The 16,259-nt window shown below is 46.7% G+C and overlaps 1 protein-coding gene and 1 long non-coding RNA gene across 4 annotated transcripts in view; one reads left to right on the top strand and one right to left on the bottom strand.

Moving 5' to 3' along the window:
- The window catches only part of RPS6KA2 (ribosomal protein S6 kinase A2), a 348,783-nt gene that overhangs the window by 102,811 nt on the left and 229,713 nt on the right, over positions 1-16,259 (top strand). The gene's annotated exons all lie outside the window — the stretch shown is intronic.
- LOC115802039 (uncharacterized) lies at positions 8,371-15,171 on the bottom strand. The gene is made up of 3 exons (XR_004022413.2): positions 14,160-15,171; positions 13,520-13,703; positions 8,371-12,501 (listed from the first exon to the last, which is right to left on the bottom strand). It is a non-coding gene; the product is annotated as an uncharacterized LOC115802039 (long non-coding RNA).

Raw genomic sequence — 16,259 nt, 5'->3', positions numbered from 1 at the left:
CAAAGGCTTTTCTGTGAACCAAACGTGGTCCAGAGTGTTGCTTCCACATGAGGATGTGTCCATGTTTCAATCCAGTGGCACACCATCCAAACTCAAGTACCTTGCCTCCCTGCTCGCCCCCTGCAGGATGTTGGGGATATAACCAGTGTAGCCGTGTGGGGCTGGAACGACTGGACAGGTCAGGAAGAAAGGGTCCACCATAGACGATTGAGCAGGGAATGGACACGGTGGGGCAGGTGTCAGGAAAACTAGCCCAGTAGAGCTCTTGAGATACTTGGGAGGGAGAGTCGGGGTCAGACCAGCTACCATGGGGGTTGAGGCATGAAGCAGTGAGGCTTGGGACTGGGTGGCGGCCACAGTGATGGGGTTAATGTGGTGACAGCAGAGTGACTTTGTGGAAAACATCAACAGGATATGGGGACTGGTCGGCTGTGACGGGTGCACTGGTGAGCTGGTCACCATGACATTCATCACCTACGCAAGTAACATGGCCAAAACTGACCCTCGGGCAAAAAGGTCTTATTTATTTTTTGCTTCTGGTTTCACTCTGAATCTTTCATGAAGCTCGGAGTGTCGTGGTTTTCACTTGCTCATGTAGTGAATCTGAACAAATGACTCATTGGGTCTGGAATAATCTCACTTCTGGGACTTGTCATCCATTCCTTGTCTGTTCTTTTTGTGTTTTCAGCCACTCCTAGATATTCCTCTTCTTTGTTTTCCTTCTGTATCATGCATGAATGTTTTTATATTTCTGCTCAGGGCTATGACCCAGATATCTAGACATTTGTTGTTTAAAAGAACAGAGCAAAAAGCAGTAGCTGTTTTCTATATTTTTCTTGCACAATCCATCTGCACAGATTGCACCAATTTTTCATAAAAATCCTCTCTGTCATGCCCTTCAGTATCCCTTAGATTTATTTTTCTCATTTTATTCAATCAAGTATGATTTTTTAAAAAAACTCTTACACTTACTTTCTCTTGTTGTGTTCTTCTAGTTTATAGCAATCCAACTGGCCACAAGGTCAATCTGTGGCTACAGGGTTCCTACACTTTGAAGGGGAAAAAAATGTATTCTTAGACTAGGGTGGTGAGTAAAAGTCAGTGGTGGGAGAGTGTAGGTGGTGAGGCAGAGCGTCTGTGCAGGGAGATGTGATAGCCAGGGTGCTACAGGGGAAGGATGGAAACTCATCAAAAACTAAATTTGGGACCGAGCCCTGGAGAACGTGACCAATGATGCAGCTTTGGAGGAAAGACTGATCATTCCTAGTGATTTTATGACTGTGTTTTCATGATCTGTTCCTGTGGTTTTTGGCTTAATTCTAAATAAGCTGTCAGGAAGCCAGACCTCATTCGTGGAGAGTCCTCTCTCTTCCCAGCAGAACCTTCACTCCCACCTGAGGGCAGCAGAGCAAGTAATTAAACACAAACAGCTGTTACAGGAATAACTGCCAGGTGGAAGGTCTCAGATGCTCAGCTCCCAAATCTGCATGCTGGTGTGTTCTAATTAACCCACCTCCATGAGATACTGAGTAGCTTACTTCCTTGCCAGTAAAAGAAGAAAACTCGGGATAAACTTTATGTCTCAGTGGCCACATGTAGATCACGTTTGTCCATCCACAGAAATCATGACGACATATAGGATGAGGAACTGAGACGGTAGAGCCCTCCGGCTTCAGTAATTTTCTAGACATGTAGGGACACAGCACAGCTGTGGACCTTGGTGGGACCACATGGAGACAGCTCGGGGAGAGTAGTGGCCTCCCCAGGGCGTGCGGGGCTCATGCCAGTGCTGCAGGCAAGCGGCGCCTCTCTCCCCACGCTCTCATGGCCCCTCTGGGGTCTCCTTTTACCACCAGACTGTAAGCTTAGCCCAGCTCCTGCTCATCGCAAAGACCCATAAATGCTTATTAAATAAAGCCACATATAAACCTACAGGATGGGTGTTAACTCTGGCCCCAAATCCCTAGTAGTCTTCTGTATCTTTTAACTCACAGTCATCCCCTCACAGTAGCAAGAAAAAAATCTTTAATAAGTACAGTCCTTACACCTGGACAAGAGGAGCCTGGGCCTGGGCCCTGAGTACTAGAAGCTCCCTCTGGCCTGCACTGGCCTTGCCCCTCACTAAAGGTGTGCTCCTCCAGATTCTGTTCCCCTCCCTTCTAGACTATGCTCCAGGTGCCTGGGATCCAGAATTTCCTGCACCCATGACCACCAAGCCTCCTTCTTGAGCGTCTGTGGGACTCCTGTGGAGGTCCATCCACCCCAGGGGTGGACCACGCCAGCAGTGTGTCCGTCCCCATGTCCATTCCATCCATGTTGTCAAATATGTGTGCTGAGTTGTCCCTAGGATTCCCCTGTTAACCTTTCCGTGTCTGCAGGGTCTGTAGTGATGTCCCTCGTTCATTCCTGATGTATTTGTAATCTGTGTCTTCGCTTTCTTCTCTTATTTTCTGTTAGTGTTGTTAGAGATTTGTCAGTTTTATTGATCTTTTAAAAAACACAGTTCTTTGTTCCATTGATTTTCTCTTTCCAATTTCATTTATTTCTGTTCTTTCTTTCTGTTCATTGATTCACTCATTCATTTCCTTGTATTTATTTATGTCCTTCCCTGTGCTTGCTTTGGGTTTTAGTTGCTCTTCTTTCTTTAGGTCTTTGAGATGAGCGTTTTCTATTGCTTAACTCTCCGTCTCACCCGCTCCTTCCTCTTTTCCCTTCATTCAGCTACTTGAGCTCAACCTGTGAATTTTTATTTTGGTTATTGTGCCTTTCAGATTCCAAATTTCCACTTAGTTCTTCTTTATATCCCCTGTTTCTTAGCTGAGACTTTCCATCTCTTTGCTGAAGTTTTCTATCTTTTTTTTTTTTTTTATTTGTTTCCAGCCTGTTTGAAATTGCGATGCATTTTTTTTTCATGTCTGCTTTGAAATGTTTGTCAGGTAATTCTTCACATTTTTGTCATCTTGGTTTGACACCCATGGTTCTCTTTTTCACTCTGATTGAGATTTTTCTGGTTCTTGGTATGATGAGTGATTTTTTATCGAAACCTGGACTTTTGGGGTATTTTGCTATGAAACTCTGGATCTCATCTAAGGCTCTTGTTTAACAGGCGTGCTCGGACACCACTCCAGCAGAGGAAGTGAGGGTCTACCTCATTACCACAGGGATGGGTGCAAGAATTCCAGGTTTTCATAGCCTCCACTGGTACCAAGGGGAAGGGTGTCAATACCACTGGGCAGTGGTTGGAGCCTTTGTGTCCACTGGGCGTTGGTGGTGGTGTTGGGGCATCTTGTTCCCGCCTGGTGAGGGAGGACAATAGGCTTCTCACATGAGACAGCAGGCTTTTGTTGGGGCTTCTTGGTTTTTTTTGGTCTGTGCCCATTGCTATTTCTGGGTTACTGGTTTCTTCAGCTGCAAGTCTGAGACACACGAGGCGAAAAGCAAACCCGGGGAGCTCATCACCACTGCGTCGTTCCTCAGGGCCTGAAGTCTTCAGCTGCAAGTCTGAGATACACAAGGCGAAAAGCAAACCCGGGGAACTCATCACCACCGCGTCGTTCCTCAGGGCCTGAAGTCTTCAGCTGAGGCCTTCTTCTCTCCCCCTTCCAGAGTCTTTATGTCTGTTTTATATGAAATGTCCAGGGTGTTCAGTTGTTCATAATGAGAGGAATAGGGAAAGGAGCATGTGTTCCATCTTCCTGGAAGTAGAAGACGTAATATATGTACTTCCAGGAAAAAATTAAAAGAGACGGTGTTGGACCACACACACATACACACACACACCACACACACACGTGCGGGTGTGTGCATGTGCACCTTGTTTTACAAGAAAGTATACTGAAGAATTCAGAGCAAAGTGCATTCTGCTGGGGAAATGATCACAATACTGAAGGCAGTGTTTGCGAATATCTGTCCATTGTTATTGATTTAAAGCCCTGGCATGCTTCAGGGATTAAGGCTAAAGTTTTAGCTTTAATGCTCCAGATTTGAAATAAGGCTTAACATAAGCAAAATTGGACTGAATCTTGCAGATGTTCAGAGATTCAAGTTATACATTTTTCAGTTGACTTGCCCATGATGGTACCGAAGGAGTATCGTTACAGCAATAAATCAAGAGATTGGTAAGGAAAGGAGAAGAAGACATTGCATGGTGATTTTAGACATAAACATGATTAAACTTAAGTTGCATTGATTTCATTAGTATTCCATGGTTATTTTGAACATTATACTGTCGGTTCTAGTTAAATATAGAATATGGCGTCTATGAAAATTGAAGCCCTCTCAGATGTTTAAAGATGTCCTTCCATTTAGAAAATCATGGTTGTTCTGTACATGATATGAACCTTTTTAACCCGTAATTTGCTTTCAGCTGTGTTGAGTCAGAGGCAGACGCAGAAACTGAAGTGTTTACTTGAAAAATACTTCTTGATGGTAATTAAATCCATCCTGGAGAATAGAGGCTATGTTTATACATCTATAAATCCAAGAGATGGCAGGGACCAGAAAGATTGCATACAGCTCACTGAAGAATGGACCAGGATTTAATTCATCCTTTCTTCTCTTTTGTTATTTGACATTTACTGATCCTCTCAACCCACCTCTACCTCAGGGTCTTCACCAATTTCATTGGAGATTCTGACTTTCCTGAGAACAAGGTGGTGTAAAGATTAGGAATGATTAGAAATGGAATTTGAGGGACTTCTTTGGTGGTGCAGTGGTTAAGAATCCGCCTGCCAGTGCAGGGGACGCAGGTTCGAGCCCTGGTCCGGGAAGATCCCACACGCCTCAGAGCAACTAAGCCCATGCGCCACAATTACTGAGCCTGTGCTCTAGACCCCACGAGCCACAACTACTGAGCCCACGAGCCACAACTACTGAGCCCGTGTGCCACAACTACTGAAGCCCGCATGCCTAAAAGCCCGTGCTCTGCAACAAGAGAAACCACTGCAATGAGAAGCCCGCGCACTGCAACAAAGACCCAGTGCAGCCAAAAATAAATAAATAATTTTTAAAAAAAGAAATGGAATGTGATTTGAGATTAAGGTAGCGTACAAAGTTATCTTAAGTAGTTTCTTCTTCTCTGCATGTATTTATCCTTAAGTACATGTCCGTCTTTTTTTTTTTTTTTTTTTTTTTGGCGGTACGTGGGCCTCTCACCGTTGTGGCCTCTCCCTCCCGTTGCGGAGCACAGGCTCCGGACGCGCAGGCTCAGCAGCTGTGGCTCACGGGCGCAGCTGCTCCGCGGCATGTGGGATCTTCCTGGACCGGGGCACAAACCCGTGTCCCCTGCATCGGCAGGCGGACTCTCAACCAGTGAGCCACTAGGGAAGCCCCATGTCCGTCTTTATTTCTGGCTTCTGGGGCCATTGTTCTTATTCCTCCATCAATGAAAGTAGTGATTTGTTACATTTGTGCCCAGCTTGACGGGCATCTCCACAGGCATCATCCCTGTGATGACCCGGGGAGGTACGTATATGAATTATGCCCAGTTTAAGTAAGAGGTAACTGAGCCCCCGTTGGGATAAGTGATGTCCCAGGTGGCAGAGTCAGGGATGAGCCCTGTCCAGGCTCCCGGCTTGCACGTGTGTAACCCTGCTCCTCCTTTTCTTCTCTGACGGCTACACACTGTCCAGCTCATGACTGTCTCTTATTCCTCCTAGCTGTGTACATACTTAGCTCAGCTTAAGCCACAGAACTCAATACATTTTAATTTGGTGGTACAACTGATCATGTCTATTATTTCTTGCTCACGGAAACCAGTGGTGGGGACTTCAGTTTAGAAGTCACCTATTCCGATCACGTAGTGAAAATGTAAGTGTAAAGATCTCAGTTGTTTGGGAAAGTAAGCCATGGTGGTGAAACCTAGAGTAAGTTAACAGCTGTTAATTGTTCAGCTAGGGGTCCCCGACCCACGGGCCGCAGACCGCTACCGGTCCGCAGCCTGTTGCGAACCGGGCTGCACGGCAGGAGGTGAGCGGCGAGCAAGGGAGTGAAGCTTCACCTCCTTCCCCATCGCTCCCATTGCCACCTGAGCCATCCCACCCCACCGCCCCTGTCTGTGGAAGGATTGTCTTCCACCAGACCGGTCCCTGGTGCTAAAAGGGCTGGGGACCGCTGATTTAAGAAGCAGCACAGGTCTGCCTGGTTCCCAGAGCACACTGCTGACCACAGGCGCTTCGTCTACGAGACGTCATCCAGCATCTTCTGTATTCCTGGCTCCGAGCCAGAATCACAAGGCAGGACAAACGGGAGCTGCAGGGAAGAGCCTTTGTTTACACCAGTTACTTTTTAACATCCTAACAAGCATCCTGTTTACAGCATCCTAATAAAGGAGGCCATTGGTACAGCTCAGCTGTTGAGAGATGGAAATTTTCTGTGTAGAATCCAAGTGATTCAACTCTGTATTTGATATCAAGCTTATTCCTAGTATGTTTCCAACAGAATTAGTCATGACAAAAATATGCTGAGTTAAATTAGTTTTTTTCCGGATCCAATAAAGAACACAAACATTTTAATGAACTAAATATGAATTTTAACTGTCAATACACAGATATAATTACACTAGGGAATATTTTCCTTTTTCTGTGATTGTGCAATTTTAGCAAGAAAAAGTCTCTTCTTTAAAGATAATGAGCAGTAATAGGGACTTCCCTGGCAGTCCAGTGGTTAAGACTCCGCCCTCTCAATGTAGGGAGCACAGGTTTGATCCCTGGTTGGGGAACTAAGATCCCGCATGCCACACAGGGCAGCCAAGATAAATAAATAAAATATAATGAGCAATAATAATAATAGATAATTCTTTAGTCCACTTCTCAATCTAATTCCTCTTCACCTTTCTAGAATAACTCTCTCATAATTGCCCTTTTTCTTGTTAACACCTTTATTCTATATTTCTTCCATCATTTTAAATGTGCCCAGACATTCACTAACCTTTAGTATAAGTCAAGATAATTTGTAAATTTATTTATTTTTGACTGCGTTGGGTCTTCATTGCTGCGCACGGGCTTTCTCTAGTTGCGGCGAGCGGGGGCTACTCTTCGTTGCGGTGTGTGGGCTTCTCACTGCAGTGACTTCTCTTATTGTGGAGCACAGGCTCTAGATGCGCGGGCTTCAGCAGTTGTGGTACGCAGTCTCAGTAGTTTTAGTTCTCGGGCTCTAGAGCGCAGTCTCAGTAGTTGTGGCACACGGGCTTAGTTGCTCCCCGGTATGTGGGATCTTCCCAGACCAGGGGTCAAACCCGTGTCCCCTGCATTGGCAGGTGGATTCTTAACCACTGCGCCACCAGAGAAGACCTAAGTCAAGGTAATTTGAATTCTTCTGTTACCGCTAACCCAGCTTTGTCCCTTACCATGCCACTGAAATTGTTTCTAGAAGGCTACTGTTTACCTTTTCCTTAGTAAATCATCAATATTTCCTCATTAAGACTAATGCTGCATTTGGAAACTGATTTTTCTCTTATTCCGGAGCTGTAGCTATCCAGGTGAGATGGAGCTGGGTTCTAGTCCTGCTGTCTGCTTTTAAGGAAGTCACCTCTCTATCTATGTAAAGAGATGACACCGCCTACTTCAGTGTTACTGAGAACATTTTATAAGATGATAGATGTCAAGCCCTAACCACAAGGTAGATACCTAGTAGATGCTAGGTTTCTTTCTCTTTTCCTACTAATTCTCTTCCCTAAGCATCCTTTATTCTAGACTTTTCTGGATAATTTTCCTCTTCCCAATCACTGATTATGGATATCTCGGACTTGTTTTATTTTGACCCTATTTCCAAATAAAGTCCTGTTCACAGGCCCTGGTGATGCGGGGGCATGTGCATGACGGGTTACTTGCTCGCCAGCTCTTGGTGCTATCGTTCTTTTAAAATTTTGTATAATGGTTGTAAAGTGACATCTCCTCATTTTATTTTATTTTTCTCATCATGTTTAATGAGTTGAGAGTGTCTTCATATACTTTCCGGTCATGTAGATTTCTCTTGCTCCAAACTGCTTTCAAAATTTTCCTATGTTTCGATTGGGTTCCTGTCTTTTCTCATTGATAAGTACATTAACCATGTGATTATCTCTATTGATACAGAAAAAGCAGTTGATGAAATTTCAACACAGAAGTTTGATAAAAACTTTGTTTATTGTAGTCATAGAGAAATACTATTGATTTTTAAGCAGATTTTATATCCCTCAGTCTTTTGGAACTTTCATTAGTTTTAAGTCCCTCTGTTCTGTCGGGATTTCTATGGTTAGGACTGTGTCATCTGCCAATAAGGATATTCTTTCACCTTCCCCCTTCCAAACCGTGTGCCACTCGTTTCTTTCCTACCTCCTCTCCCCCTTTTTCTCCCCTTCTCCCGCTCCTCCCTCCCCTCCCCCCCCCTCCCTCCCCTCCCCCTCCTCCCTCTCCTTCTTTTATCTCACTGCATTGGTAAGGACCTTTGTTTAACAGTTGTGATGTTAAGGAAGAATCCTTGCTTCTGATTTTAAGTTTTCTCCACTAAGTGTGATATTTGCTAAATGTTTTGGGAATGTGGCCTTTACCACATTGAAGACATTTTCTTCCACTCCCAGTTTTCTGGAAGAGTTTAGATGGGGGTTGGTGATGTGCTCAGTCTGGTGTCTCTTCAGGGTCACTTTGGCCATTGCATTTGGAGGGTCCAGAGACGGGCTGCTGCGGTGGCCCAAGTCCAAGACTGCAGCCTGCGTCAGGAGGGTGGGTGGCGGTGGAGACAAAGAGATGTGAGTCATTTGAGGACTGCTTAAAGGGAGATTAATGGGACTTGGTGATAGACAGGATGTGGGGAAGGAGGAACAGGGAATGTCAGAGCTGACTGCCAGCTCTTGGCTTGCAGCTGGGAGGACGCCATTTCTGGGGTAGGGAACACGGCAAGAGGTACTGGCTGCACAAGGTGACATGGACGTGTCTTCGAGGTAGTCACAGTAGGGTGCTGGGTAGATACAGGACCCAGGGGCCTGGAGCGCAGAAGAGGGATCTGGGTCAGTCTAGACTCAAACCTCATTGAAAGCTAATGGATATGGACCACTAGGAAACCAGTGTGAACTTCAGTATTTTAGATGTTCCAGAGGGGCAGAATGGAACAGCAGAAACGGAAGCAGTAATCAGAGACACAGCTGAAAATAACTATCTGGGAAAAGATCAGAATACCCAGTTTAAAGAGGTGTTGCAGGGGAAATTGAAGAGGCTCCCATTCAGGCAGAAAGTTTTGTTCCTAAGGGCTAAACATTACATCACAAATTATAGCAATTGTACCTAAATGTCTAGGTAAGTGAATAATTATAAACTCCTCAAAGTTTTAGTAACAACTGTGAACTATGAAGAAACGAATATATTTTAATTACATGAATTATAACTCCGTACATCCACCACCATAACTGGGTTAAAAGTTAGTGAGACACTGAATGCAGTGAGCTGTTTTACCTTTGAAGTTTTCAGGAATGGATTGGCGGTGCAGGTGTGTTACTGTGAAGTATGCATCCTGCAAACTCATCCACTGAAAATAGCAAGGATTTGGGAAGATGTAGGGTTGGGATAGAATACTCAAAACCTTGGAAATTTTGTAACCGGAACACTAAGCAAAAAAAAAAAAAAAATCCTAATTAAGATCCTTGCACAGAAAGGGCGTATGAAATTCCTGATAGATGAAGTAAGCTGCGGTACACACAGAACTTTAATAAAGAGGAAGGCAAAGGCGGCTTGATGAAAGACCAGGGGAGGACGGGTGGAGGTGCCTGGCCTTGGAGACGAGGACAGAGGTGGATGGTTACAGGCAAACGCAGCGATGCCAGCGCTGGCCGTTCTGGACCACTGTCTGCGCTTGTTCCTTTTGACAAAGATCCGGAGACGCGTGCAACAGACACTTTCAAGGCGGAACATGTGACCAAACGGGACCAAGAGGGACAGCGTGGGGTCAGAGGGCATCGTTTATGGAAGAGCACGCCTCTGCGTCCTGCCCTGCTCACTTGTGTTAGCCTTTTGTGTTTAGTGTCGTGACTTACAACCCTTGTGTGCCAGAGACATTGGTCCACGCCCGCTGCAGCTTTTACGTTATATTCACACCTGATCGGTCCCAACTCCATCAGTTACACATGCATGTTATAAAACACGTGCCCCTAGCAAACCCGCTGCATTTCATCCACAGCTTGCGTATCTCTAGATGTGCTTTTTGTAGAGGGTCCAGTGGTGGGGAGATGCTGACTGTCTGCAGATGCATCTGGAAGGAGAAACTGACCTTGAACCACCTTGGCTGCAGACTGTATATTACTGTTCTATCTGAAGATTTCCTTGTAAGTGTGAGGGGTATTTAAGCGTCTGTTACTTATGATCTACTTGAACTTATCCTAATTATTTGGGAGATGGGGCAGTTCTTTTCCAGATGCAGCGCTCATATCTTACGCAAAATCAAGTTCCAACTCCTTGATTGTGAGAAAAATTGAGCCAATTTCTTCAAAAAAATGAAAATAATATCCAGAATTAATTTAGGTCCTTCTGAAGACAGCAGTTGGAAGAATTGAAAGGTGACCCCTAAGACAAATGTTCCCCGAGGAAGAAATGCCAATCTCTTCCATTTTTTTAATCAGTTACATTTCATATTCTCATAATTTATTTCATTCTCCTTTTGTTTTCTCTTGAGTGGAAAAAATTAACACCTTAAAGCAGAAAGGTACGCATAAGGTTAATTGAATTGCAGAAAAGAAATTGGAGGCTGCCAGTTTTTCTGAATCGTAATCACAGTAAATACAGTTTTGCATTCTTCTAAACGAAACCCTGGTTCTTTGATTTCGTGTGCTATGTATTACTTTTTCTTCTTCTTTGTATTTCTTCTGTGAAGAAATTTTGAGCAACCAAGGGGAACACTTGAGAAGAAGAGAAGATGTATTTTTAATGACGCAGGTTCCGAAAGCAATGGCACACCCCTGGTGGCCGCCGTTCTCACGGGACACACTGTTGACCTGCCTGAGCTCTGATTGTGAACTCACTCCCCTTCAAGGCTGTGTCTCTGTTTGATTAACGTGGCAACTTGGTAAAATCATGGTCTCTGCTTCCTCAGGAAGTTAAAACATATATTCTTTGAACTTAAAACTGATCTCAGCTCATGTGACTTGAACCCTGTGTACAAGCTAGGGTGTCAGTCCAAAGAAAGCTGTCATCCCTCTCCTATGGCCTACGGTATAGCATAAAAAGATAATTAAGATTCAAAATGTGTCCAGTTATTCCCATAATGACATAATTGGAAAAGGGTGTTTAAATCAACATGCTTAGCCGTCGACATCCGCCGGTGAATAAGTATTCCGTGGGTTGTAAACTTAAAATGACAACATAGTTGATAACATGGCTTTACCCGTTTTGCTTGGTGAGATGAGTCATGGTTAGAGAGCGACTAAGAAAGTTTTAGCAGATTGAGAGAGACGGATGGATGGGGGAGTCAGAACGAACGATGCTGTACTTGCTGAGCCCCCAGCAAAAGGCCTGTGACTGCAGGGAAATCCGTGGGTCATCAGGGGAAGCCAGTAAGGAAGGAGATGGGAGCGGTTTATCGGGGGAAGTCCGAGCAGAGGTACAGGGGACAGTTGTGTCACGGAGGACGAGCTGGGTGGTCAGACGTGTCCCAGGCTCCAAGGAGGCAGGCCTTATGAAGCAGGTGCTTTGATAAAGCCAGAGGGAAACAACTCCCAAGAGACATTCTCAGTGCACAATTTAGGCGATGCAACTTCACGTGGTCCTAATGAAAAGGAAAAGGGAGAAATTATTTTCAAAAATCCAGTCTGATCCCACAAGTAGCTTCCCAGGGGCAGCTTGGAAAAGCACAGGTGGGAAAGGCCAGAAGCAGACACACCAGGGGGATTAAGACAAATCCCTCATCACAGCATCAGAAGGAATCAGCCCCCGCTTAGGAAACAGGCATTTTGAACCTACACGCCGTCTTATGTTTGCCCGGAACTGTGAATGGTCAGCTGCACTCCTGCTGTGACCGTGAGAGCACCGTGTACCTCTTACCGCTCAGCGGCCACACTGGCGTACGAGGCAGGCACCGTAGGGCGCTTATCTCCCTTTATAAGATGAGATTACGGTTCTTGGCTTGTGGGACGCTCCCTGTAGCCTTCTCAAGGTCGCAGGGCTTGTAAGCGGCAGAGCCAGGGCTCAGAAGACCTGTTCTCAGGGCCCAAGCTTTCTTGTTTTGGGGATACACAAGGTTAATAGTAATAGAGAAAGGAGTATAAAACCTCTCTTTCGAAGCTCATTGTGGGTCCCAGTCTCCTGGTCTGGACAAGGTTCCTCACCGATTACATGTGTACATCAATCTATGAGTTTGTGAAACTGAAGATGTCCGAAGCCCGTGGATGACTAGATGAAGTCCAGGACGGACGGTGTCCACAAAGGACGGTCCACACGCATCGACGACAGGAACGGCAACTGATAGATAAAGGACCGGCCATCTCAGACCGACCCCGTTTACAGCAACAGACAGATCGTTCGGGAAGGTACGGTAGAGTCTCTGTCAAGGATGAAAGATGGAGTTACAGCCGTCGGATGAGTTTGTCAACCCCCAGGAGAGTGTGCAGCGGTCCCTGCAAGCTGACCAGAGCCTGTGTCCCTTTGTCGCGTCACCACTCAAGGTGCAGCCTCGTCAGCCAGTTGTTACCGTTCCCACACTCATGCCCTGTCTCCACACAGCCTCCCAAACCCAGCCTTCGGGACGTGCCTCTCCCCACCCACCCTTCCCGACTCCTAAACGCTCCTCTCGTATCCCTTCTGCTCTGTAACCGCGACCTGGCTGGTTCCTGATCCTTTGGGATCCTGTCCAGTGGAGGCCGTTTGCCCACCCACTGCCCCTCACGCCCGAGCGCTGGAGCTTGGGTCACTGTCTCCCTGCCCTTCGGGTAGCCTTCCGACCACAGCTCTTCTCTTAGCTGTTAAGCTTTTGCTCCTTTAAATCTCGCAGGATCTGGCCTCACCGCCTTCCCCTCCACTCCTGGCTGTTGTCTGCCCCACTTGGTGTGGCCGTGGCGCCTTCTCTGGCCACTTTGAGAGCACCCTTCCGTAGGGCCCTCGACATCCACACCAGGAACTCATCTCGTACACACGGTCTCTTACTTCCTTTGCCCCCTCACCCGCAGTGACGTTTTCTTCTACTCCAGACCGGCCCCCTCCTCTCAACTTTGTCATGCTGGAAATTAATCAGTCTTAATTTACAAAACCATTCTGTTTGCCTCTGTTTCCTGTCCTAACTGGCCAGGTATGGGGCCACACTGTAGGTTCTCACCCTCCTGTTAAGACCCTCCAGGCCATCGATGCGTCCAGCCACCTGCCCCACCAGCCCTTCCTGCCACCACTTCCCTTTCATCCAACAAGGGTCCAGCAGTTAGCCTAGTGTGATTCTCTGAAACGTCTTGTCCTATAGCCGTTTAATTCTGTTCATCTGGGAAAAGCACAACCCTGGAAGAAGCCAATCCTTTTCCGTCCTCCGTGTCTGTGTCTGAACCCTGACAGTAGATTACCAGGGAAACACATACCGGGTGGATCGTTACTGTAACAGCCTCATTAGCGAGCCTTTCAGGATGCCCCTTTCTTCCCAGCGTGGTCCTGCGCTCACTCTGCTATTTCTCCACGATGACTGTTTTCAACTTCCTCTGCTCACATCAGCTGGGCCCCTGTTCTGGGCACCATTCTCTCCAGTGGTTCACCCTGCTTCCTACTCTATAGAAAGAGGAAAAAAATAGAAGCCAACACTCAGAAACATCCTCAGATACCTGCTTCTGACCCTACAGCTGATACTTGTCTATACCCAGCCCCTCCTTCTTCCCTTCCAGCAATGTTAAGAAAGTATCTTACCCCCGCTAAGGGTAATCAGGAAATTCACAAGACTGTTCAGTACTCATTTCTTTTGTCTCACTCCTTTCTCATACTGTATGTGTTCCATTTTTGTTTAGCTCTGCCCTTGTCTTTGCTGTGTCACATTCACGCACACGTGCCTTCATTCTCATGCAGAGACACTCAGATGGTTCCTTAGAGCCACTCCCTTCTCTTCAGCAGATCTTTGTAACAGACATGTAACTCGATACCCTCGCCCCACTTCTTCACTTTCCTTTCAGTTCCAATCTGGCACTGACTCCCCCTATCTATTCACTCAACACATACTTGCAGAGTGCCTACCATGTGCAGATACCAGTAGTTCCGTCCTCTGGGCTGCAGCAGTGAACATAGAAGACAAATGTCACTTCTGTCCCCGCTGTGTGGAACCGCAGTGATTCCCCATGTGCGTAATCCCATGTGTCTGTTTCAGTTATGATAAAGCTGAACTGCTGTAACAAAGAGACTCCAGAATATCGTGACGAATAGGGGAGAGCTTCATCTCTCTAATGGAACGTAGTCCAGAGATGGACCGACAGCCCACGCTGGTGTGGAGGCTCCGCTCCATGAGGTCATTCAGGGGCCTTGATTCCTTCCATCTCCTTCCTCCAGCATCTTTCAGAGCGTGGTGCTTGTCCCTGGGGTTAAAAGCGGACCATTTTCTTTTTTTTTTTTTTTTTTTGCGGTACGCGGGCCTCTCACTGTTGTGGCCTCTCCCATTGCGGAGCACAGGCTCCGGATGCGCAGGCTCAACGGCCATGGCTCACGGGCCCAGCCGCTCTGCGGCATGTGGGATCTTCCCGGACCGAGGCACGAACCCGTGTCCCCTGCATCGGCAGGCAGACTCTCAACCACTGCGCCACCAGGGAAGCCCGGACCATTTTCAAATTAGGTTTCCAACCTTCAAAAACCAGAAGAGGTAAAGCTCTAGGAAGATGACTTCACCTTTACTGAGATGTCCTGGAGTTACATCAGTTTCCCCTCATGTTCCGTTGGTCTGACCCTAGCCACACAGCCGCACTTAGCAGTATACAGGTCTGCGAGGTAGAGCCCCCAGCGGGGTGGCCATGCACCCAGTGAAACTCTGTCACAGTCCAACCTACATGACTTTGAAGTAAACTCTGGCCTCATTCTCTTTCTTTGCTCTAGAGTTTATTGATGACATCAGGGTACCCTGTAACTTATATGAGTTTTTCTGGGGGCTTTTGTGTGTTTCGTTTTTTACTTTACCTTCCTCCCAGGCAACACCATCCCCTCTTTGGCTGATGTATTAGTCAGGCTTCTCCCGAGAAACAGAACTAATAGGAGATACATATATATACACTATATATATTATATATATAACACACACACACACACACACACACACACACACACACAGCGAGAGAAAGAGAGAGAGAGAGAGAGAGACAGAAGGGGATTTACTACAAGAAATTGGCTCATGTGATTACAAAGGCTGACAAGTCCCATATCTGCAGTCAGAGCTGGAGACCCAGGAGAACCAGTGGTATACGTTCCAGTCTGAAAGCTGGCAGCCTTGACACCCAGGAAGAGCCAGTGTTCCAGTTTGAGTTCAAAGGCAGGAAAAGGCTGATATCTCGGCTCCAAGGCAGCCGGGCAGGTGGAAGTCTCTCTCATGTTTGTTGTACTCAGGCCTACAGCTGATGGGATGAGGCCTCCCCACACTAGGGAGGGCCATCTGCTTCACCCCGTCTGCCGGTTCAAATGTTAACCTCATGCAAAAACTTCCCCACAAACGTGCCCAGAATAACGTGTGACCAAATTCTGGGCTTCCTCTGACCCAGTCAAGTTGACACATAAAATTAACCATCACAGGTGATTAGCAAATGGTAGGGCATTTGCTATGATAAGGAAAAATGGAGGAGCTGTTTGAGTTCCTGGCTGAGTCAGGGGAAAATGATGAGTTCAGGCTGGACGTGTTACTTGAGTCTCCAGGGAGATCGTGGAGTTACAGTTTCCAGCAGCGAGTGGATACGTTTGTCTGAAGCTTGGTAGATAAGTCTGGGACGGAGATAAGAATGGAGATACCATGTGAGTATAAATGGTGTTTCTCTAGCTAGCTACCCTGTCAGGTTTCTGACCATCACCTTTGCCCTCTCAGTTTTGTCCGCCCGTCATCTGGTCCATCCCCAGTCCAGCTGATGCTCCCGCCGACGAGATCTCCGCGGGCCTGCTGTTCACCACGCCCTGGCCCAGCCCCACCCGTCTGCTTCCTGCAGATGTGCCAGCACCTCTTACCCTTCTTTTCCAGCTCTTCCTGGATCAGAGTCAGTTACCACACAGAGTGTAAAATCGGAGAAAAACATTCTGATTAAAGCCCCTTAGTGGCCCCTTGCACTCAGGACAGAACCTAAAGTTCTGGAGAGGAAGGCGGGCCCCTGT

This window comes from Delphinapterus leucas, chromosome 12 (genome assembly GCF_059928025.1).
Source record: "Delphinapterus leucas isolate spDelLeu-1000000601 "Yukka" chromosome 12, BTC_Dleu_Yukka2, whole genome shotgun sequence".
NCBI lineage: Eukaryota > Metazoa > Chordata > Mammalia > Artiodactyla > Monodontidae > Delphinapterus > Delphinapterus leucas.
Note: the sequence above shows the minus strand (reverse complement) of the source record. Positions and strands in the feature narration are given on the sequence as shown.